The sequence below is a fragment of the Musa acuminata genome, chromosome BXJ2-5, assembly GCF_036884655.1.
Source record: "Musa acuminata AAA Group cultivar baxijiao chromosome BXJ2-5, Cavendish_Baxijiao_AAA, whole genome shotgun sequence".
Lineage (NCBI taxonomy): Eukaryota > Viridiplantae > Streptophyta > Magnoliopsida > Zingiberales > Musaceae > Musa > Musa acuminata.
Window position 1 is genome coordinate 23,460,713 of NC_088342.1, and position 23,106 is coordinate 23,483,818.

The following is a 23,106-nucleotide window of genomic DNA, read 5'->3' on the forward strand; positions in this document are numbered from 1 at the left end:
TTGGCAAGCTTTGGACTTCTCGGATCTGTTCTCGCAGAACCTCCGACGACCGTCCGAACTTCCGTCGAACTCTCGAACTCCCAACGTGATCATGAACTTGACTCCGGCGCAACTCCTGTTGCTTGTCTAACTTTTATCGTAGTTAATCTTGCACACTTATCTCAACACATAGATTAGACAACAAATGACAATTGACTTCATCATCAAAATCCGAGATTCAACATGGCTATCTTACTATCATGCTAGTATTGATTGCTACACAAAGATAATTACTTTTTGTATACCATATCAGCCTATATTTTACTTTGAGGGCATTAGGCATGATTTGCCTCCTTGCTTGATATCAGCACTTCAGGCTTATCGTCTTATGCAGAAAGGTTGTTTTTGTTATATGGTGTGTGTAAAGGAGCATTTAAAACAGGAAACCCATCTAGATGAAATTTCAGTGGTCAAAGAGTTCCCTGATGTATTTCCAGATGACTTGCCCTGTAATATCCCCCACTTTTAAAAATGTATTAATAAGGATTTATATGTAAATTGGGGAACCTATATATAAATATAGAAATTACAAGGACTAAACTGCTAAGTTGCAAAAAGAAAAAAAAAAAAAAAGGAAAAACCGAAAATTCGGTATTATCCCACCGCCTCCCACGCACTCTGTTTCTTTCCAGAAACAGAGAGAGCGGTGGGGTGTGAGGAGAAGAAGGAGAGTGGTTGAAGAAAAGAAGAAGAAGAGGGAAAAGAAGAGAGGAGGCAGAAGAGAGGAAGTAGAGAAGAAGATGAAGAAGAAGAAGAAGAGGAGGTGGCTGCAGCGAGGGCTGCAGCGAGAAGCTGTGGGGCGTGGGGAGAAGAAGAGAGGAAGAAGAGGGAGAAGGGAAGAAGAAGAAGAAGAAGCAGAAGAAGTAGAAGAAGAAGAAGAAGAGAGGATGATAGCTGCGGCAAGGCTGCAGCGAGGAGGTGTGTGGGGTTGGGGAGGAAAAGGGAAGAGGAGAAGAAAAGAAGGAGAAGAAGAGGGAAAAGAGAGGGAAGAGGGAGAGGAGCGAGAGGTGGCAGGAGCTAGGGCTGCAGCACCTCTGTTTCCTGCAGGTGGAAACAGAGGAGAGGTGGGGCGTTCGAAGAGGAGAAGAAGAAGAAGAAGGAAGAGAAGAGGAAGAGGAAGCAGGAGAAGAGGTTGTGATACCTCTGTTTCCTGCAGAGGAAACAGAGGAGAGGGTGTGTGTGACGTCGGGGAGAAGAAGGGGAGGAAGAAGAAGAAGAGAAGAAGAAGAAAGGAAGGAGAGGAAGAAGAGAAGGGAAAGGAGGAGCTGCGGCTGCGGCGGTGGCAGCTGCAGCTGGAAGAGAAGGAGAGGAAGAAGATGGTGAGGAAGAAGAGAAGAAGTAGAAGCGGGTGAAGAGGCGGCACCTCTGTTTCCTGCAGGAGGAAACAGAGGAAAGGAGGTGCTGTTCGTCGGGGAGAAGAAGGGGGCTGCAGCTGCGGCGATGGCGGCTGCAGCTGCGGCGATGGCAGCTGCAGCTGGAAGAGAAGAAGAAGAGGAAGATGAGCAGGGGAGGAGGGAGAGGTTGCGGCCGTGGCTGCGGCCGCGACTGCAGCAGTTGCAGCGGGGAGATAAGAAGAAGAAAGGAAGGAGAAGGAAGAGGAGAAGGGAAAGAAGTAGCTGCGGCTGCGGTTGTGGCAGCTGCAGCTGTGGCAGGGAAAGAGGAAGAGAAAAAGGAAAGGAAGAAGAAGAGAAAGGGAAGGAGAGGAAGAAGAGAGGAAGAGGAGAAGGGGCTGCGGCTGCGGCGATGGCAGCTGCAGCTGTGGCTGGGAAAGAAGAGAAGGAAAGAAAGAAGGAATGAGAGTAAGAGAGAGCAGGTGACTGTGCCTCGATGTTCGACACGTGATGTAGTTACGAAGAAAGGAAGAAAACGGGAGCACAAAACGAAACAGAGAGAGGACACGGAGGAAAAGTAGAAAGATTGGACTGGCACCTTCCTTGGATATTCAGATCAAAATATTTGAAAGGCAAGTTTCCCACTTGTTTCGATCCTTTCTATTGCAAGTTCCCTGATCGTTTCTCCTATAATTGCTCTGATATGTCTTATTGCAAGTATCCTGATCTTCCTCACTGCCATTTTTATCTCTACATTTGCTTTGAATATGAGGAACTTTGAATTGTTCTAGCCTTGCATTTGTTATATCTCCTGTTTAAACGTAACGATTCGAATCTGTGCAACTTTTGAGATTCTGACCTTTTGATACCGAGCTGCCTATAAGTCTTTGTTGGAAACTCTGATTTGTTCAAAACTGATTTCATTGGAAACTAGACTCGTAGACCTTTCTTTGATATATGGATTGAAAGATTTGGAATCCAAACACCTGCCCAGTTATCTGTTGAATCTGACATTATGAATTCTGCCAACAGAGATTTTGTTCTACGACACTTGCTTGCCAAATTATTTGTAACTCTCTCTGTTGGACAGTTCAATTCCTATGAAGCCTGTCTTATCTGAAAGTATTATCCATTGATTATTTCTGAGTAAATTGGAGCATGATTGATAGTTTGAATCATTTGTTCAATGTGCCTCTTGTATTCTGCCAGAAATCGAGCTTTGATCGATTTCTCATATTCTGGTTTCATTCCTTTGGAAGTTGATATCCTTTAGCTTTCTTATTCAATTGAGCTTTATATTACTGCTTTGAGTTCTTGTATACTCTTGTCCTTAAAATTATTGCATTATTGAAAACCATTGTGGAACGTTTATGCTATATCGTATTGACCCATATAGGCACATGTATATTCCATTGTTCCGCATTTGCTCCCGATATGTGCCTATTCCAGTTCATTCATTTTGACATTGAATTTATCTAACCTTCTTATTTGAATTGAGCTATATATGATTGTTTGGAATCCTTGAATGCTCTTGCTTTCATTTCGTTTCCAAATCTGAATACATTTGTGAGAGATTTGTTCCTTGCATCATATTTGACTCGTAAAGGCACATGTACGTTTGTTGTTCCGCGTGTGCTTCCGATATATGCTATTTATTGTTCGTACTGCCCTTTTGTACTCTGGTGTTTGTGGGATTGTCTGGACCTTTGCCAGAAATGGTAAAGGGTATGCGCTGATTTGCTCGCTTTGTGGGGTCCCGCTTTGTGGGATATTCTGGTATGCGCTTATTTGCCCGCTTTGTGGGGTCCCGCTTTGTGGGATATTGCTTAGAGCCTGCGATGCTCTGCCGGCCCCTTTGACTTCACCTAGACGTGGGTGGATGGAGCTCCCAGACGTGGGAGACTTTTGTCAGGTGGTCATTCAGAAATGGATGAATCACATTCTGACTGAGATCCCACTACACCTTCTGTATGTTTGATATGATATCCAGAGCTTTGGTTATGTGTTTCTGTACATGCTTTGGATAAGATTGATATGTTTGCAACGTCAAAGACGACGTTTGAGCTTCTGTACGATATTTGTTTTCGATATGCTCTGAAATGCTTCATTCACTGATGATATGCTTCGAAATGTTCCATATGCCGTTGATATGCTCCGGAACATTTCATATGCCATTGATATGCTCCAATTACTCTGTGCTCCATTTGCTATGAACTGATATGTTCTGAAATGTCCTATCTGCCATTGATATGTTCCAATTACTCTATGCCCCATTCGTTATGGATCAAATATGTTTTGAATGACATGATACGTATGATTTGGTATCTATTGAGATGGTATCCTTGAGAATTCTTGTATTCTGCCTTGCATTATGATACCTTACTCGTTTGAAACCGTTCCTTTTGTTCTGAATATGCTTTGTCACTTGCTGAGCCGTTTTTGGCTCACTCCGTTGTTATATAAATCTTTCAGGTCAGCTTGTCACTCTTCGAGATGTTTGATTTGGGCTGAGGCAGTGGATAGCTATTCAGAATAATGGGCAAGTCTGGTTGGTTATTACGATATTGTTGTATAAGTATGTCTTGTATATAATGAAATGTTGTCGATGAACCGAAATAGATATACTGTGTCCAAGTGTTAGGAGATCTCTCTTATTTGGAATTTCAGAATGTTAAGTCTAATTTATGGCGATATGAACTTGTGGTGAATAGTTGGAGTTCTGATTGTATAATTTATTTAGCTTGTGGATTTATAAATGTTGTTCATGTTTGTCAAGTTGGCTTGGGTTGCCATAAATGTGAATTATCGAGTGATGTGATATATGATTATAAACTGCACAGGTTTTATGGATGTGAATATGAATAGAATGTTTTCAGTGTCCTCAAACGTTAGTTTGGATCCTGGATTGGTCTGTGACGAAAATTTTAAAAATCATGGATATTTTGAGGGGCGTGACATGCCCGGTTTACCTCCAGATAGAGAGGGTGAATTTGTTATTGATCTGGTGCCCAGTACAACCCCAATATCTAAGCCTCCCTACAGAATGGCACCACTCGAGCTAGAGGAATTAAAGAAGCAACTACAAGAATTATTAGATAAGGGCTTCATACGACCCAACGTTTCACCGTGGGGTGCTCCGGTATTATTAGTGAAGAAGAAGGATGGAACATTATGGCTTTGTATTGATTATAGACAGTTGAATCAGGTGACCATAAAAAAACAAGTATCCCATACCCAGAATTGATGATTTGTTTGACCAATTGCAGGGTGCACAAGTATTCTCTAAGATTGATCTCAGGTCAGGTTACTATCAGTTGAAGATCAAGGAGGAGGATATTCCAAAAACAGCTTTTAGAACTCGATATGGTCACTATGAATTCTTGGTGATGCCTTTTGGTTTGACTAATGCTCCTGCAGCTTTTATGGAACTAATGAACAAGATATTTCAACCGCTCTTGGATGACTGTGTAATTGTATTCATTGATGACATATTGGTGTATTCAAGGAGTAATTAGGAGCATGAGGAACACTAATGAAATGTATTGTCCAGAGACAAGAAGTTGTAAGCAAAGATCAGCAAATGTGAATTTTGGTTGAATGAAGTTGCTTTCTTAGGCCATGGGATTTCAGGGAAGGGTATATCTGTTGATCCAAAGAAAGTGGAAGCTGTAGTTGAATGGGATGCACCAACAAATGTAACAGAAGTTAGAAGCTTCTTGGGCATGGCAGGATATTACAGGAGATTTTCTCGAATCGCTCGACCTCTCACCAACCTCACTAAAAGGAATGTGAAATTTGTATGGGGTGATGATTGTGAGCAAAGTTTTCAAGATTTAAAAAGAAGATTGACTAGTGCCCCTATTCTCACTATTCCAAGTGGTAGTGAGGGATTTGTAGTTTATACTGATGCTTCAAGAAAGGGCCTTGGATGTGTTTTGATGCAAGAAGGGAGAGTGATTACTTATGCTTCTAGGCAACTAAAAACATATGAAGTGAATTATCCAACTCATGATTTGGAATTGGCAGCAATTGTTTTTGCTCTAAAGATTTGGAGACATTATTTGTATGGTCGACAATTTAAGATCTTTACTGATCACAAGAGTTTAAAATATATTTTCACTCAGAAAGAGTTAAAACATGAGGCAGCGAAGATGGATAGAACTTCTAAAGGATTATGATTGTGCCATCCGTTATCACCCGGGCAAAGCCAATGTTGTTGCTGATGCACTTAGTAGAAAATCTACAAGTTTTATGGCTAGTCTGGTGGTGAAGCAATAGAAGTTATTAGAAGAAAATTCTGATTTGAAAGCTTTGGGGAAAGAGCAAGACTTGATGATATTGATGGCCTCCATTCAAGTGGAATCTGATCTTATTCAACAAATTAAGGAAGGACAATTATGAGATCCAGGTTTAATCTACTTGAGGAATGAAGTAGAAAAGGAATTGAAGCCAAAATTTCAAGTTTCAAAGGATGGCCTATTGAGATTTGGGGATAGAGTATGTGTACCTAATGAACCAGATATCAAGAACCAAATCCTAAAGGAAAGTTAAGCCCAAGATTGGGTTGGTTCTGTCGCTTACAGGATTGCCTTACCACCATCGTTGTGCCTTATCCATAATATATTTCATGTTTCGATGATTAAAGAGTATATACCTGATCCCTCTCATATCATTAAGTATGAGTTGATGGAGATCGATAAAGATTTATCTTATATGGAAGAGCTTACTCAGATTGTTGATAAGAAGGAAAAGATCCGAAGGAATCGGGTCATCCCTCTGGTTCAAGTAATTTGGAGACATCATTCTAGAGAGGAAACAACCTGGGAGCTAGAGGAGAAAATGAAAATGGTGTATCCCCATCTTTTCATCGATAGAGGTATGATAAATTAAGAGGATTAAATTTTTCTTTAATACGGGGAGAGTGTAACATCCCTCATTTCTGAATTTTCGTATAAGTTTCTAGTGATAATGTAAGTATCTATTTTAAATTTGACAAAAGAACTAGAGTATGAATCAGAGGTAACTTATTCTTAAGATTTGGGAGATTTGTTCAAAAAAAAGAATCTGAGGACCTATATGTAAACCCTGAGGACCTAATCGTGAATATAATAAAAACAAGGACTAAACTGCAAAACACACAAAATAACAAATCCCACCACTTAAGCCTCTCTGCCTTCTTTCTTAAGGAACCAGGGAAGGCAGCTGCTGTGTGGAAGAACAGAGAAAGAAAGAAAGCAGAAGAGAAAAAATGGGGAAGAAGAAGAAGAAAAATTGGGGTTTTGAGGTTTTTTACTCAATCTTCTCAATTGGGGGTCAAAATTCTCAAAGGCAAGTGTTCTAACCCAATCCTACAGAAATATTAGTCTCTATTCTTATGTGGATTCAAAATAATCTGAAGGATTTCTATTTAAAAACTGATATGTCTCTCTTTGGACATAGAACCATGGATTCTGAAATTTTTCGATAAACTGACCCCTATATACTGTTCCAGCTATAATTTTTAGTACTAAATGCAGATTTGGGCAGGACCTAGTTTGTTTGAAATTAGACTCTTATATCTTTCTTTTAACACAAATTTTGAAGATTTTGAAAACCGAATACTTACCCAAACGTCTGTTTCAAATGAGCCAATAGATGCTGCAAAACAAGGATCAAAATTTCTGACCTTTCAGTACTAAAATACCTATAAGTTCCTGTTGGGAATTGTGATTTGTACAAAACTGACTTTATTCGAAACTAGACTTGTAAACCTTTCTTTTGACACATAGAGTGATAAATTTGGAATTCATATGCCTATCCTGTTATCTGTTGAACCCGACCCTATGAATTCTACAGAACAGTGATTTTGTTTTGACCTTTGATTACTAAATCCATGGTAACTCCGTGTTGGAAACCCTGTTTCATATGAAATTTGTTCCATCAAAATATAAATTGATATATTGTTCGACCATAGCTTTCTTGAGGGTATTGGAGCATTATTGACAATCTGAAATAATTGTTCAATGTGCCTCTTGATTTCTGCCAGAAATCGAACTTTGATCGATTTCGCATCTCTTGTTTTCATTCGCTTGGGAATAGATTTCATTCAGTTCCCTTCACTCAATTGAGGCTTATACTAATGCTTGAATTCTCATTTGCTCTTGTCTATAAACTATTTCCATTCTTGAACATATTGTGTAACTTTTATGCTATATCACACTGACTCGTAAAGGCACATGTACGTTTTGTTGTTCCGCGTGTGCTTCCGATATGTGCTATTTATTGTTCATACTGCCTTTTGTACTCTGGTGTTTGTGGGATTATCTGGACCTTTGCCAAAAATGGTAAAGGGTATGTGCATAGAGCCTGAGATGCTCTGCCGGCCCCCCTCTAACTTTACCTAGACGTGGGTGGATGGAGCTCTCAAACGTGGGAGACTTCTGTCTGGTGGTCATTCAGAAATGGATGATTTACATTCTGTCTGCGGTCCCACTGCACCTTTTGTATGTTTGATATTATATCCAGAGCTTTGGTTATATGTTTCTGTACATGCTTTGGATAAGAATTATATGAATGCAATGTCAAATACGACGTTTGAGCTTCTGTTTGGTATTTGTTATTGATATGCTCCGAAATGTTCCATACGCCATTGATATGCTTCGGAACATTTTATACGCCACTGATAAGCTCCGAAACGTTTCATTTGTTGTTGTTATACTCTGAAACGTTTCATTCGTTGTTGATATGCTCCGAAAGATTTCATCTGTTATTGGCATGCTCGGAAATGTTCCATATGCCGTTGATATGCTCCGGAACATTTTATACTCTATTGATATGCTCCAATTACTCTATGATCTATCTGTTAAGAACCAAAAATGTCGATTGAAATGATATGTGTGATTCTACACCTAATGAGATTAGGTTTATGGATTCTTATATTCTGCCTTTCATTATGAAACCTTATTTGTTTGGAAATTTCCCTCTTTTACCATGGATATGTTAGTCACTTGCTGAGCTCTATATGCTCACCTTGTTGCTATTTAAATTTTTCAGGATAGCCTGTCGCTCGCTTAAATGATTAATATTGTGCTGAGGTAGTGGAGAGCTAAAAGGCTTTGGGCAGATCTTTAATAGTATATATGTTTTTGTTGTATAAGTACACTCCGCATCTAATGAAATGTTGACGATGAATCTAACCTTGTGGATTTTGTATAAGTTTAAAAGACTCCTTTTTATGTCTAGGATTTTGGAATGTTAAGTTTAATTCGTGTAATGATATGAACTTATGGTAAATGTTGGTTTTGTGACTGTATAGACTCCCATACTAGTGAATTTATGTTGTGGTTATTTTTTTGGTGAGTTGGGTTCAGATTTTATGAATCATCGAACGATATGTTGTATGTTTATGAACTACACAGGGTTTATAAATTTGTAGATTATAGAGGTGAAATTTTGATCTGAATGTTTTCTTAGTGACCTCAAATGTGTCATTGGATCCTGGATGGATTGGTTTTTGATGAAAATTTTAAAATCATGGAAATTTTTTGAGGGGCGTGACAGAGGTGGTATCCGAGCTTGATTTGAGAATCACTAAGAATATTCTCTTTTTTGATATATATTTGATGTGAAAAAAAAAAAATATTTTGAGATTTATTGACTATAATTTAGAGATTGATCAAAGAAAATGTTCTTTTGATGTTTTAGGAAGCAAGGATGACGAGATCATCTGGTTCTCCTGTTGCATCTACTGCTAATCAATTGAGTGGTATCATGCGGACTTTGGAGACTATGACACAAGTGATGCAACAACAACAACAACCTGTCCAACAAGGAAGAAATGATGGAACAGGGACATCAAACCAGACGGGGTTGGGAATTGAACGGTTTAAGATGCTTAGTCCTCCCAGTTTTAGTGGTGAGTCTGATCCAATGGTGGCAGAACGATGGATGATGCAGATAGAGAAAATATTTGATGTCTTAAATTACCCTGATGATCGAAAAGTTTTTCTTGCCACCTTTATGTTGGAAGGAGAAGCTGAACACTGGTGGAGAATGATTAAGAGGATTTCTGAAATCAAACATGAGCCAATGACATGGAAGTTATTCCAAGAAAAGTTTAACGATAAATATTTTCCAGATTTTATGAGAGAGCAAAAAGAATTGGAGTTCTTGAATCTTATCCAGGAAAGTATGACGGTTACAAAGTATGAATCTAAATTCACTGAGCTCTCCAGGTTTGCCACACATATGACTGATGATGAATCTAGAAAAGCAAGAAGGTTTGAAAGGGGATTACGGCCAGCAATAAGAAGCCGAATGTCAGCTTTAAAACTACAAACATATGCAAATACGGTAGAAAGAGCTCTGAAAATTGAGAGGGACTTGGAGGAAATTTAAGAAATCTTGGGTAAGAACAAAAAGGACAAATTTGCTAGCAAAAGTAAGAGGGAAAATGAATATGGAGCTAGTAACAAGAGGATCAAGACATTTAGATTTGAAAAAGGTAAACCACTATGGAGGACTCAGTTACGTGCAAAATGTGGATTAAATCATGAGACAAGTTAGTGTTATCGGACGACTGGAGCCTGTTTTACTTGTGGAAGGTTAGATCATCAATTAAGAGATTGCCCACTGAAAAAGAAGAGAGAGCCACTGCCTCCTAGACCCTCAACCCATGCTAGAGTGTATGCTATCACTGAATAAGATTCTAAAGCTTCTAAATCCGTGGTTGAAGGTATTCTTCATGTTTCTAAAAGAAGTGCAAAAGTTTTGTTCGATCCCGGTTCTAACCTATCCTTTGTTTCACAATACTTTGCCTGTCACTTGGATATTCTACCTAGATCCCTGGGTGATATGTTATATGTAACGATTGCTGTTGGGGATTCTTTGGCAACAAACTTGGTTTACCCATCATGTTCGATCTCTATTGGAAGACATGAACTTCTTGCTGATTTGATTCTCCTAGAGATCCAGGGTTTTGATATTATACTTAGCATGGATTGGCTATCTTCCTATCATGCTAGTATTGATTGCTACACAAAGATAATTACTTTTTGTATACCATATCAGCCTATATTTTACTTTGAGGGCATTAGGCATGATTTGCCTCCTTGCTTGATATCAGCACTTCAGGCTTATCGTCTTATGCAGAAAGGTTGTTTTTGTTATATGGTGTGTGTAAAGGAGCATTTAAAACAGGAAACCCATCTAGGTGAAATTTCAGTGGTCAAAGAGTTCCCTGATGTATTTCCAGATGACTTGTCCGGTTTACCTCCAGATAGAGAGGGTGAATTTGTTATTGATCTGGTCCCCAGTACAACCCCAATATCTAAGCCTCCCTACAGAATGGCACCACTCGAGCTAGAGGAATTAAAGAAGCAACTATAAGAATTATTAGATAAGGGCTTCATACGACCCAGCGTTTCACCGTGGGGTGCTCCGGTATTATTAGTGAAGAAGAAGGATGGAACATTATGGCTTTGTATTGATTATAGACAGTTGAATCAGGTGACCATAAAAAAACAAGTATCCCATACCCAGAATTGATGATTTGTTTGACCAATTGCAAGGTGCACAACTATTCTCTAAGATTGATCTCAGGTCAGGTTACTATCAGTTGAAGATCAAGGAGGAGAATATTCCAAAAACAGCTTTTAGAACTCGATATGGTCACTATGAATTCTTGGTGATGCCTTTTGGTTTGACTAATGCTCCTGCAGCTTTTATGGAACTAATGAATAGGATATTTCAACCGCTCTTGGATGACTGTGTAATTGTATTCATTGATGACATATTGGTGTATTCAAGGAGTAATCAGGAGCATGAGGAACACTTGAGAAATGTATTGTGAGACAAGAAGTTGTATGCAAAGTTCAGCAAATGTGAATTTTGGTTGAATGAAGTTGCTTTCTTAGGCCATGTGATTTCAGGGAAGGGTATATCTGTTGATCCAAAGAAAGTGGAAGCTGTAGTTGAATGGGATGCACCAACAAATGTAACAGAAGTTAGAAGCTTCTTGGGCATGGCAGGATATTACAGGAGATTTGTGGAGGGATTTTCTCGAATCACTCGACCTCTCACCAACCTCACTAAAAGGAATGTGAAATTTGTATGGGGTGATGATTGTGAGCAAAGTTTTCAAGATTTAAAAAGAAGATTGACTAGTGCCCCTATTCTCACTATTCCAAGTGGTAGTGAGGGATTTGTAGTTTATACTGATGCTTCAAGAAAGGGCCTTGGATGTGTTTTGATGCAAGAAGGGAGAGTGATTGCTTATGCTTCTAGGCAACTAAAAACTTATGAAGTGAATTATCCAACTCATGATTTGGAATTGGCAGCAATTGTTTTTGCTCTAAATATTTGGAGACATTATTTGTATGGTCGACAATTTAAAATCTTTACTAATCACAAGAGTTTAAAATATATTTTCACTCAGAAAGAGTTAAAACATGAGGCAGCGAAGATGGATAGAACTTCTAAAGGATTATGATTGTGCCATCCGTTATCACCCGGGCAAAGCCAATGTTGTTGCTGATGCACTTAGTAGAAAATCTACAAGTTTTATGGCTAGTCTGGCGGTGAAGAAATGGAAGTTATTAGAAGAAAATTCTGATTTGAAAGCTTTGGGGAAAGAGCAAGACTCGATGATATTGATGGCCTCCATTCAAGTGCAATCTGATCTTATTCAACAAATTAAGGAAGGACAATTACGAGATCCATGTTTAATCTACTTGAGGAATGAAGTAGAAAAGGAATTGAAGCCAAAATTTCAAGTTTCAAAGGATGGCCTATTGAGATTTGGGGATAGAGTATGTGTACCTAATGAACCAGATATCAAGAACCAAATCCTAAAGGAAAGTTAAGCCCAAGATTGGGTTGGTTCTGTCGCTTACAGGATTGCCTTACCACCATCGTTGTGCCTTATCCATAATATATTTCATGTTTCGATGATTAAAGAGTATATACCTGATCCTTCTCATATCATTAAGTATGAGTTGATGGAGATCGATAAAGATTTATCTTATATGGAAGAGCTTACTCAGATTGTTGATAAGAAGGAAAAGATCCGAAGGAATCGGGTCATCCCTCTGGTTCAAGTAATTTGGAGACATCATTCTGGAGAGGAAACAACTTGGGAGCTAGAGGAGGAAATGAAAAAGGTGTATCCCCATCTTTTCATCGATAGAGGTATGATAAATTTAGAGGACTAAATTTTTCTTTAAGGGGGGAGAGTGTAACATCCCTCATTTCTGAATTTTCGTATAAGTTTCTAGTGATAATGTAAATATCTATTTTAAATTTGATAAAAGAACTAGAGTATGAATCAGAGGTAACTTATTCTTAAGATTTGGGAGATTTGTTCAAAAAAAAGAATCTGAGGACCTATATGTAAACCCTGAGGACCTAATCGTGAATATAATAAAAACAAGGACTAAACTGCAAAACGCACAAAATAACAAATCCCACCGCTTAAGCCTCTCTGCCTTTGTTCTTAAGGAACCAGGGAAGGCAGCTGCTGTGTGGAAGAACAGAGAAAGAAAGAAAGAAGAAGAGAAAAAAAAAGGGGGAAGAAGAAGAAGAAAAATTGGGGCTTTGAGGTTTCTTACTCAATCATCTCAATTGAGGGTCAAAATTCTCAAAGGCAAGTGGTCTAACCTCATCCTATAGAAATATTAGTCTATGTTCTTATATTGATTCAAAATAATCTGAAGGATTTCTATTTAGAAACTGATATGTCTCTCTTTGGACATAGAACCATGGATTCTAAAATTTTTCGGTAAACTGACCCCTATATACTCTTCCAGCTATAATTTTTAGTACGAAATGCAGATTTGGGCAGGACCTAGTTTGTCTGAAATTAGACTCTTATATCTTTCTTTTGACACAAATTTTGAAGATTTTGAACACCGAATACTTATCCAAACGTCTATTTCAAATGAGCCAATAGATGCTGCAAAACAGGGATCAAAATTTCTGACATTTCGGTACTAAAATACCTATAAGTTCCTGTTGGAAATTCTGATTTGTACAAAACTGACTTCATTCGAAACTAGACTTGTAAACCTTTCTTTTGACACATAGAGTGATAAATTTGGAATTCATATGCCTATCCTGTTATCTGTTGAACCCGACCCTATGAATTCTGCAGAACAGTGATTTTGTTTTGACCTTTGATTACTAAATCCATGGTAACTCCGTGTTGGAAACCCTGTTTCATATGAAATTTGTTCCATCAGAATATAGATTGATATATTGTTCGACCATAGCTTTCTTGAGGGTATTGGAGCACAATTGACAATCTGAAATAATTGTTCAATGTGCCTCTTGATTTCTGCTAGAAATCGAACTTTGATCGATTTTGCATCTCTTGTTTTCAATCGCTTGGGAATAGATTTCATTCAGTTCCCTTCACTCAATTGAGGCTTATACTAATGCTTGAATTCTTATTTGCTCTTGTCTATAAACTATTTCCATTCTTGAACATATTGTGTAATTTTTATGCTATATCACACTGACTCGTAAAGGCACATGTACGTTTTGTTGTTCCGCGTGTGCTTCCGATATGTGCTATTTATTGTTCATACTGCCTTTTGTACTCTGGTGTTTGTGGGATTATCTGGACCTTTGCCAGAAATGGTAAAGGGTATGTGCATAGAGCCTGAGATGCTTTGTCGGCCCCCCTCTGACTTCACCAAGACGTGGGTGGATGGAGCTCCCAAACGTGGGAGACTTCTGTCTGGTGGTCATTCAGAAATGGATGATTCACATTCTGTCTGTGGTCCCACTGCACCTTCTGTATGTTTAATATGATATCCAGAGCTTTGGTTATATGTTTCTGTATATGCTTTGGATAAGAATTATATGAATGCAATGTCAAATACGATGTTTGAGCTTCTGTTTGGTATTTGTTATTGATATGCTCCGAAATATTCCATACGCCGTTGATATGCTTCGGAACATTTTATACGCCACTGATAAGCTCCGAAACGTTTCATTTGTTGTTGTTATACTCTGAAACGTTTCATTCGTTGTTGATATGCTCCGAAAGATTTCATCTGTTATTGGCATGCTCCGAAATGTTCCATATGCCGTTGATATGCTCCGAAACATTTTATACTCTATTGATATGCTCCAATTACTCTATGATCTGTCTGTTAAGAACCAAAAATGTCGATTGAAATGATATGTGTGATTCTACACCTAATGAGATTAGGTTTATGGATTCTTATATTCTGCCTTTCATTATGAAACCTTATTTGTTTGGAAATTTCCCTCTTTTACCATGGATATGTTAGTCACTTGCTGAGCTCTATATGCTCACCCCGTTGCTGTATAAATTTTTCAGGATAGCCTGTTGCTCGCTTAAATGATTAAGATTGGGCTGAGGCAGTGGAGAGCTAAAAGACTTTGGGCAGATCTTTAATAGTATATATGTTTTTGTTGTATAAGTACACTCCGCATCTAATGAAATGTTGACGATGAATCTAACCTTGTGGATTTTGTATAAGTTTAAAAGACTCCTTTTTATGTCTAGGAGTTTGGAATGTTAAGTTTAATTCGTGTAATGATATGAACTTATGGTAAATGTTGGTTTTGTGACTGTATAGACTCCCATACTAGTGAATTTATATTGTGGTTATTATTTTGGTGAGTTGGGTTCAGATTTTATGAATCATCGAACGATATGTTGTATGTTTATGAACTGCACAGGGTTTATAAATTTGTAGATTATAGAGGTGAAATTTTGATCTGAATGTTTTCTTAGTGACCTCAAATGTGTGATTGGATCCTGGATGGATTGGTTTTTGATGAAAATTTTAAAATCATGGATATTTTTTGAGGCGCGTGACATCCTAGAATTCTCGGTTGGTTTTGGTAGAACTTTTGACGAACGCCTGGACTTTTGACGAACTCTTGAACTCCCAACGAGATCTCGATCTTGACTCTGGCACAACTCTTGCTTTATGTCTTACTGCTATCATAGTTAATCCTACACACTTTTCTCAACATATAGATTAGATCAAACAATTTGTAATTGACTTCATCATCAAAATATGAGATTCAACAATCTCCCCCTTTTTGATGATGACAATCAATTGATGACGGAGTTAACCTTAACTCCCCCTATCTATATGACAATCAATTCAAGGCCTTTGAATTCAAGAAACAAACTGATAAGATAAGTTCATTAAACTTATCAACATGCACATCATGATCTCTATCATGATCTAACATTCTTAAAATACGATGCCAAGTATTTATCAAAATGATGTCAAGGCATGACATCCATTTTCAAGTATGATATTTCAAATATGAAAGATGACAAAGATAGCAATTCATCATTCTATGGCAAGATATCAATTGTAAAATAGCAAGTAAGCTCTAGATATCGTATCATAATGAAAGAAATTTATCAAGCAAACATTTCAAGTATATATGATGAAATATATTGCATACATTTATCATCAATTTACTACATTTTGGTATTATTTCTCCTCCTTTGTCATCAACAAAAAGGAGAACAATTCAATAATGCAAGTTTGGTAAAAAAAATTCAAGCAAGTTTCACACTCAAAATTTCTCATCATTAAATTTTATCAACATTAAAGTGATAGATTCCATCAACTTCTTCCCCTATGTCATCACAATTTTGCATGAAGAAGAGGAAAGAAGGTAATGAGGGAATCCATTAAGAACTAAATTTGTGAAATGATATGAATCAAGTCAAAAATGATAAATAAGTTTTCGTTAAAACATGCTTTTATTTTGACAAAGAGAAGAGATTCATGAAAAGAATCAAGATATCCATATGAAATCGAATCCCCAATCTTACAAATAATTATCACACACAAAAATTCATCTTTCAAGGATTAAGATATCTATTGGAATTCATAAAATTCATCTTTCATAAGAAGAATTAGGAAGAATTCATGGGAGAGGAGCATCACAAATGAGACTTCATAAATCACTAATTCATTTTTTAAAAAAATCATTAAATTATGGAGCAAGGATATGAAGTAAATTTGATATCAAGGAAGATAAAAATGAAATAAATTCATGAAAGCTCCATTCATGAAATACATTAAGAGAAAAATAGTCCGAAAAAGATGTACATTAAATTCATGCATTCAGACAAATTAACATTCCTAACTCTCTTCTATTAAAATCAAAATTTTCTTTACTTAAAGGCTTTGTAAAAATATCGGCTAATTGATATTTCGTATCAATAAACTATAAGATTACATCATGATTATTAACATATCTCATATAAAGTGGTGCCTAATATCAATATTTTTAGTTCTAGAGTATTGAATGAGATTTTTTGTTAAACATATTGCACTTGTGTTATCATATTTTATGGGAATATTTTTAAGATAAATCTTATAATCCTCTAAAGTATTTTTCATTCACACAACTTGTACACAACATGCACTAGCTGCAATATACTTAGCTTCGGTTGTAGATAGTGCAATCGAGTTTTGTTTCTTGGAAGACCAAGAAACAAGTGCATGTCCTAAAAATTGACATGTTCCGAATGTGTTTTTTCTATCTAATCTACATCCAACAAAATCTGCATCAGCATAAGCAATTAGTTCAAAGTTCTTGGATTTTGGATACCATAATCTAAGATTAGTGGTACCTTTAATATTTCTAAGAATTTTCTTAACTGCTTTAAGATGAGATATCTTAGGATTAGATTGAAACCTAGTACAAAGTCCTACACTAAACATGATATCCGGTCTTGTTGTAGTGAGGTATAGTAAACTTCCTATCATACCCCTATAAGTTTTTTTATTAAAGCTTTCTCCACTTCCATTAATGTCTAACTTAGTGGAGGTACTTATAGGAGTATTGATAGCCTTTAAGCTATCAATATTAAACATTTTTAGCAAATCTAAAGTATATTTTGTTTGACTAAGAAAAATATCATTACTTAGTTGTTTGATTTGTAAACCTAAAAAGAAAGTTAATTCCCCCATTAAACTCATTTCAAATTCAAGACTCATACTTTTAGCAAATGATTCACATAGAGATTCATTCATGGGACCGAAAATAATATCAACAATATAAATTTGAATAATAAGAAAATTATTTTTAAAATTTTTGATAAACTAGTATCGACCTGGCCTTTAGAGAAATTATTTTCGATAAGAAATGAGTTAAGTCTCTCATACCAAGCCCTTGTGGCTTGTTTCAATCCATAGAGAGCTTTAGTCAATTTAAACACATGATTAGGGAGATTGTCATTCTCAAATCTGGGAGGTTGTTCAATATAAACTTTTTCAGAAATAAAGCCATTAAGAAAAGCACTTTTAACATCCATTTGAAATAACTTAAAATTGTTACTACTAGCATAGGCAAGGAGCATTCTTATGGCTTCTAATCGTGCCACAGGAGTGAAGGTTTCTTCATAATCGATACCTTCTTCTTGGTTAAAACCCTTGGCCACTAATCTAGCCTTATTTCGAACCACAATACCAAATTCATCTTGCTTGTTTCTAAAGACCCATTTAGTACCAATAACTAAATGGTCATTTGGCCTAGGAACAAGCTTCCACACCTCATTTCTCTCAAATTGATTCAACTCTTCTTGCATTGTAATAACTCATGAATCATCTTTCAAGGCCTCATCAATGCATTTTGGTTCAATTTCGGAGAGAAAAGCGGCGTTGGCACAAAAATTCTTAAGAGAAGAACGAGTTTGAACCCCATTTGATGTGTCTCCTATGATTAGCTCATCAGGATGAGCATCTATATACCTCCATTCTTTGCGTAAGGATGTTTCGGAAGAAGACGCATCCAAGTTGCTAGATGGAGAAGGGGTTTCATTTAAATTCAAAGCATCAAAATTAACATCATCATCAAAATCATTTTTCTTGACTTTGGAAACTTCATTAAAAACAACATGAATAGACTCTTCTATAATTAAAATTAAAAACAACATGAATAGAAGAATAGCTAAGAAAAATTCCTTCATCAGATTTTGCATCAAATTTTCATAAGGCATCTTTTTCATTCAAGATAAAACACTTACACCCAAAAACTTTAAAATATGAAACATTGGTTTTTTGTTGTTCCACAACTCATAATGATTTTTGGCGAGTAATGGTCTTACTAGAACTCTATTCATGACATAGCATGCCGCATTTACGGCTTCGGCCCAAAAATATTTGGGCAGACTATGTTCGTTTAACATGGTTCTAGCTATTTCTTATAAGTTTCTATTTTTTCTTTCTACTACTCCATTTTATTGAGGTTTCTTAGAGTAGAGAAATTATGGTTGTATCCATTAGATTCACAAAATTCTTGAAAATCACAGTTTTGAAATTCACCACCGTAATCACTCTGAATTGATGAAATCATAAAACCCTTTAAATTTTGAACAAGTTTACAAAACTTAGAGAAATACATAAAGCAATCACTTTTGTGTACCAAAAAGTAAGTCCATGTGTATCTACTATAATCATCCACGATGACAAATACGTATTTGCTACCTCCTAGGCTTGATATAGCAATTGGTCTGAATAAGTCCATATGGATTAATTGCAATGGCCTAGAGGTGCTTATTTGGTTCTTTGGTTTGAAACTACTTTTTATTTGCTTTCCTAGTTGACATGCATCATACACATTGTCTTTAACGAACTTAATTCGAGGAATTCTTTTCACAAGTTCTTTAGATGAAATTTGAGAGATTAGTTTCATTCTTGCATGACCTAACCTCCTGCCAAAGCCAAGCATCGTCATTCAAAATCGAAAAACACATTTCATTACAAAGATCATTAATGTCGATAGTGTATATATTATTTTATTTTAAGTCAATCATAGATGTGTTTTTGTATGATTTTTCAATAATGCAAGCATTGGATTCAAATCTAATGATGTATCCTTTATCACACAATTGACTAATGCTCAAAAGGTTATGCTTTAAGCCATCAACTAACAACACATCTTCAATAGAAAAAGTAGATTTGTTACCTATGGTTTATTTGCCAATAATTTTACCCTTGTTGTTGTCTTTGAAGGTGGCATATCCTTCGACTAGGCTAGTGAGCTTAAAGAATTGATATGGATCTTCGGTCATATGCCTTGAGCATCCACTGTCAAGGTACTATCTCTTGCTCCTAGCTTGTGATGGTAAATGTTTCTACAAAAAAGGATGATTTTTAGGTACCCATTTGACCTTGGGTGTCTAAAAAATAGATCGGCTTAACTTGTCATTTTGCATGGAGTTCTTTATGGTTCCTTTAGGAACCCAAATCAATTTGTGTAGACTACATTTCTTAAATGGACAATGATAAGCTACATACCCAAATTTACAACAAAAATTACATTTGTTTCGGGGTGAAACATATAAAGTAGGGCCTTTAACAAAGGTGGTTGGATTTAGGTGAGAGCTACTCACAAATCCGATTCCGCCTTTTCTATGAATGTGACCCTTGTTGGCAAGGATCATGTTCAAGGACTTGCTACCAACCTCAAACTTTTTAAAGGTTTTATTGAGTAGTAAGTTTTCCTTTCTAAGTGATTCTACTTAATGTTATTTTATGCAAGGAGCTAAACTATCATCATGCTCAATTTTTAGTCTATCAAAATCACTAATAAGAGAAGCATGTTCCTTTTTTAAAGACTTATACTTTTTACTCAAGGTTCTACATTCATCAAATAATTCATGAAATGCACTTAAAAGCTCATTAAAAGATAAATTTACGTCTAATGAACTTGTTACCTCATCTCCAATAGCCATTAGTGCATAGTGAGCAACTTGCTCGGTGTTGGTTGGCTCGTCTTCTTTGGATGCACTTGAGTCATCCCAAGTTGCTTTAAGAGCCTTCTTCTTCTTGGGTTGCTTCCTCTTTGCATAGGGATATTCACTCTTGAAGTGTCCCGGCTTCTTGCATTCATAGCATATCACTTATTCTTTCTTAGGTTCAATTTTATTTTTAGTATTATTTTTAAATTTATTTCTTTTTATAAATTTTTTGAACCTTTTAGTTAAGAGTGCCAAGTCTTCATCAAAGTCCCCATTGTTGAATCTTGGATTTTGATGATAAAATCAATTGATAAGTGTTTATGTTTTAATATACATTTTGAGTGACGCAGGATGCTTCAATCAGGATGAGACAATTAAAACAGGAAAAATCATGTTGGGCCGGAGGAAAACATGTCAGAAGATTGGATGTCGAGTCGGTGGATCGGTCAACGTATCGACAGAAGGCTTTGGGCCATGGATTCGGGCATCGGGCCAAGAAGAGCGGATATTACGCCAAGGATATCGGAGTTACGGAGTCAGCTGGCTGATTGGGCAATAGGCCACAAGAGAGGACGATGCACCGAAGAATCGGACGAAGCTTCGAGAGACCAATGACATGCCGGACAACATGATTAATGCTTAGTATTAATTGTCTAGATTGATATGTGTTTTACATGTGCATGATTAACTATGTTAACAAGGCATGCAAAATGAAGTCTCGAAGTCAAGGATGCGATTTCGTTGGGAGTTCTAGAATTCGTTAGAAGTCCAGACGTTCGTCGAAAGTTCTGGTGAAACTAATCGAGAAGTCTCAGAGCTTGCCAGAGAAGCTCATCGGAACTTGCCAAGAAGATCATCGTGAAGTCTAGGAGCTTGCCGGAAGTCTGCTGGAACATTGCCGAGAGATCATCGGAAGTTCGCCGGAAGCTCACCCGAAGAAACCAAGACATAGGGACTTATTTAACTTAGCAAATGTCTTAGGAATCCTAGTTAGCATGTAATTGGGTTTGGATTTGGGCCACCCAATTAGGGGCCAGCTAGGCCCATGTAAGGACTGTGTTAGGCCTAATGATAGACCCAAACAATGCCCTAAGAAGTGGCACCGTCGTGGCATAGTCTTCAAGATTGTGTCAGGCGGTGGTACCACTAGTCTGGGTGGTTGTACTGCCCTTAGCAGGGTGCCAGGCGGTGGTATCGCTAGTTTGGATGGTGGTACCGCATAGCACAGCATCCCAAGTGGTGGTACCACCAGACTGGGCGGTGGTACCGCCTAGTGCAATGTCAGTGTCAGACTGACACTGGAGGTGGTACCGCCGAGCGTAGGTGGTGGTACCGCCCGTGCCCGAGAAACCTGGGATGAGATGTTTTTAGGCTCCAAGTTTGAATCAACTTGAAGCCTATAAATACCCCTCTCATCCTTAGTTAAAAGATACAAGCACAGAGAGTTTAAAAGTAATGAAATGCTACTGCAATCTCTTGAGAAATTTCCTCCTCCACTCTAAGTTTAGAATTCTGCAAGAGGTGCGTGAGTGCTTGTAAGGGTTGTCTCCTAAACCTATGAAAAGGAGAAGAGGGGTGTAAGAAAGAGGTTGATCTTTGCCTATTAAAGGAAGATCGATAATGGATGCCGTGGCCACGACGGAAGAGAAATAGGCGAAGTGGATGTAGGTCACGATGATCGAACCACTATAAAATCTGGTTTGCATTTCTTTGAGCAATTTACTTTAACTGCAAACCTTCTTACTTGCTCTTTACATCCACTACGCTTTTCCATACGCTTTCAAGCTATCTTTCCGAGATCGGTTTTCAACGAACGAAAGAATTTTCAGAACCGACGTTTTTATCCGCTACACTAATTCACCCCCTCCCCTCCCCCTCTTAGTGCCAACCCTGACTCCCGTTCTTAACACTCATCACTTGAATTTTCTTTCAAGTGGTCTTCTTGAGTTCTTAGAGCCATATCCTTCCTATTCTTTGGAAGGTTATTCCCAAGCTCTTCATGAGCATTACAAGTCATCTCATAGGTCATTAGTGACCCGATTAGTTCTTCGAGAGGAAAGTTATTTAAATCTTTGGCCTCTTGAATGACTGTGACTTTAGGGTCCCAACTCTTCGGAAGGGATCTTAAAATTTTATTAATAAGTTCAAAATCCAAGAAACTTTTACGATGTCTTTTTAGACCATTGACAACATCCGTAAATCGGGTATACATGTCTCCAATGGTCTCACTCGGTTTCATCCGAAACAACTCATAAGTATGCACTAAAAGAATAATTTTTGATTTCTTCACTCTACTAGTGCCTTCATGAGTCACTTTGAGTGTGTGCCAAATATCAAAAGCAATTTCATTTTTACCTAAAGCATAAAATAAGGCATTCATAGCCTTGGTATTTAAAGCAAAAGTCTTCTTCTACAATTCATTCCAATCGTTCAATGGAAGAGAAGACTTTTGAAACTCATTTTCTATAATATTCTATAATTCAAAATTCATTGAAATTAAGAAGATCCTCATTCTAGTCTTTTAATATGTGTAATCTGTCCCATTGAACATGGGCGGACATGTAATTGAATGACCCTCTTGATTGTCGGCAAATGTCATCTCTCTTGGGTTTAAAACCAAATAAGAGTGAACCTTGCTCTGATACCAACTGTTAGGATCAAGTGTGGCACGAAGAGGGAGGGTGAATTACTACAGTGGAAAACTTTTCCGATTTCAAAAGTCTTTGTTGTTTCAATTAAAAACAATTTCGACGAAAATCATTTCGATTCAATCCGTTTCGGAGAGAAATTGAATTTGAAAGCTTTTGTTAATGTACAAAGAGAAGATTAAGGAGGTTTGTAGTAATGTAAATTACACAAATAAAAAGTAAACCAAAATTTAGAGTGGCTCGATCGATGTGACATACATCCACTTTCGGATTCCTCCTTCGTCGAGGTCACCGGCGTCCACTAAAGGCCATCCTTCAATAGGTGAAGAGTAAACACCTCTTTACAGTGCTTTCTCCT

At 37.3% G+C, this 23,106-nt stretch overlaps 1 long non-coding RNA gene across 2 annotated transcripts; it reads left to right on the forward strand.

Moving 5' to 3' along the window:
* The first annotated feature begins 337 nt into the window (after positions 1–337).
* On the forward strand, positions 338–14,991 carry LOC135612589 (uncharacterized). Of its 2 annotated transcripts, none has more exons than XR_010487011.1 (2): positions 338–2,002; positions 14,695–14,991. It is a non-coding gene; the product is annotated as an uncharacterized LOC135612589 (long non-coding RNA). The 2 variants fall into 2 exon arrangements; XR_010487010.1 differs by lacking the exon at positions 14,695–14,991 and adding an exon at positions 3,843–4,145.
* Positions 14,992–23,106: the final 8,115 nt, after the last annotated feature.